Raw genomic sequence first — 3122 nt, forward strand, 5'->3', positions numbered from 1 at the left:
AGATATGTCTTTTTGATTCCGTCGAAAATCTATTTTACGGTATAGGCGCTTATGACCTCCCCCTCTATGCCTTGCGGTAATGATTCCTCTGGAATTACGACCTTTACCACAACGGTGCCGTCCATGGATCAAATTATTTCGTGGATTGGATTTCACTTGCCTGTCTACGGTTCCCTTGCGTGTGCTCGGGATAGGTGTTTTGTATAAATGTTTCGCCGTATTATTAAGTATTCTCCTTTAGTTTTTTTCTCTATCTAGAAGTGGAATAGAATAACCCGGTTGAAGGGTAATGATCATACGTCTGTAATGCATTGTATGGCCCAGAATAGGTCCTATTCTTCTACCTTTTCCAGGTAGTCGATGGCTATTCACAGCTACCACCTTAACACCAAAGAAGAGTTCGACCCAATGCTTTATTTCTGTCTTAGTGAATCCCGATTCGACATTAAAAGTATATTGATTCTTTCCCAATAAACGAAGACTTTTTTCTGTAAATACTGCGTATTTGATTCCATCCATAAATCGACTTTCCCTCCTATGCTCTGAGTTCCAGTATCGATAAGAATTCGAGTTCTTATTGTTCTTATGTTATGGTATGAATATACCATACCAATTCGTTATGTATGGATGATGGATGAGATTCCATGGATAGAGAGCCAGTTCCAATAGACTTATGGAATGTTCCCGTTCGTGTGCATCCAGCAGGAATTGAACCCGCAAATTTACCAATTATGAGTTGGGCGCTTTAACCATTCAGCCATGGATGCTTAACAGGGATCATCGTACATCGTAAATAACCAATTTTCATATAGAAAGACATATCATAGAAAAATGAAATCGAAAATATTCCGAGATGGCAAATATTCGGAGATGACTATGAAAACACCTCTCTGGATCCTCGAATTGAAAGAGAGATTGAGAGGGATCAAGAATCCTAATTCTCGCTATTTGGAATGGATCCAATTCTATTGAGTCTGACTCATAGTGATCATTTCTCTTTAGCAAAGAATGACCTTGGTTATCAAAGGATTGAACAACCGGGATCCATTTACTTATGATACCTAGTTGGCATTGATAACAAGGATCTAATGAATTATGAGTTTAATAGATCCTCTTTAGCAGAAAGACGTATATTCCTTGCTCATTATCAGACAATCACTTATTCCCAAACCTCGTGTGGGACTAATCGTTTTCATTTACCATCTCATGGAAAACCCTTTTCGTTCCGCTTAGCCCTATCGGGTATTTTAGTGATAGGTTCTGTAGGAACTGGACGATCCTATTTGGTCAAATACCTAACGAAAAATTACGATTTTCCTTTCATTAAGGTACGAGGGCTTCTTATTCCACAAGAACGAAAGCACCTTTTCATTCTTTCATATACTAGGGGTTTTTACTTGGAAAAGACAATGTTCCATACTAAAGGATTCGGGTCCATAACCACGAGTTCCAGTGCACTAGATCTTGTAGCACTTAGCAACGAAGCCCTATCCATTAGTATTCCACATAAGAAATCCATTCTAGAAAAAAATACAATTAGATTAGCTCTTCATAGACAAACTTGGGGTTTGCGAGCCAAGGTAAGATCGGCTCGGGATCATGGGACCCTTTTCTATCAGATAGGAGGGGCTCTTGTACAAAATAGACTTACTAAGTAATAACCCCATAGAATCTATCTATATAAAGATAAAGAGGCAATCGTGTCAGGAAGCGGGTTTTTCTTTGGCCAAAAGGTACTTCGAACTTGGAACGAGCATGAAGAGATTAACGAGACTTCTTTCTCTTTTGAGTTTTTCTGGCGGACCTGCCGCGCAAGATCTTTGGTCTTCCCCTGGAACCGATGAAAAAAAGTGGATCGCTTCTTATGTACTCGCTCAGAATGATTCTTCTCTATCTATAGTTCATGGCCTATTAGAAGTAGAAGGTGCTCTGGTGCAATCCTTACCGACAGAAAAAGATTGCAGTCAGGTTGATAATAGTCGAGTGACATTACTTCGTCGGTCCGAACTAAGGAATCTGTTAGAAATGTTTTGAAATGGATATTGTTCTCTCTTTGATCAGGGATTGCTATATGAAAAGAAGTGGAGTTTGAAAAAGGGAACGGAATGCTCAAACCGGAACTGCTAGAGGAACGAATTTTCAATAGCATAACTTGGGCTCCTAGAATATGGCGCCCTTGGGACAATCTATTTGATTGCAGGGTTTTGTTCCGAAGCAAAGATATCCGCGGAGGCCGGTTCGTTCGTCCTATTCTGATATTCAGGACCAAGAGGTACTGGATTCTCTTTCGGATAGGCCCTGAAAGGAGAAGAAAGGCTGAAATGCCAACGGACCTCTGTCTATTCTCTAATTCACCCGATCCGATAGTACCCGTTTTTGGAACGTCCAGTGCCAAAGTCACTGAATGGGTAAGTCACCAATCCAATCCCTTTGACAAATCGGATGTCATATTAGATATCATATTCTATATATATAGAAATATCATAGATAGAATAGACATATAGAATTTTTGGTCGGCAAATTCGAAGGAATCATTGAGTGAAAAAGGAGCAAAGAATGACAAAAGACGAGACTCTACTAGTCTTCACTCTTGTGGTTTCCTCTTCCTCGGTTTCTGTTTTCTTATTCGGGATCTTGCTTTTCATGGTTCTCATCTCTGCAACTCGCGATTTTCGCGAGAGAACCAAATCCAAGTTGGTGAAGATCATGATTTGGGCTGGCACGGGGATCGTTTGATCGATTTCCTTGATTTGATCGCTACTTAATGGGCGTGCGCTCAAAGGATACAAACAGGGATTCGCAAACAAAAAGGGGAATTCGTAGTCACTTTTTCCTGTCGCGTAAAAAAAAAGTCTTTACGCGAGAGCAATAGAGGTTGGGATACATCTATCTCTTCTGAGCAACCTCTTTTGGATTCTTAAGACCACCCTTGCAGTAGGATACCATCTGCTTTGGGTTCTTTATTATCTCCTTCGAGGGATTTTTAGGATCGTTCAGGCTATATATATTTAGTCTATTTTGGCTTTTACTGTCTACTTTTCTCAGGGAGATGGTTAAGGACCTCAGAAGATAGAGGAGAGCGCCAGGCCCAGATTTCCGGAATACTTCTACGGGGAATGCTC

Source organism: Triticum urartu, unplaced genomic scaffold (assembly GCF_056163025.1).
Source record: "Triticum urartu cultivar PI428250 unplaced genomic scaffold, HENAU_Tu73 scaffold2, whole genome shotgun sequence".
In the NCBI taxonomy this organism is placed as follows: Eukaryota; Viridiplantae; Streptophyta; class Magnoliopsida; order Poales; family Poaceae; genus Triticum; species Triticum urartu.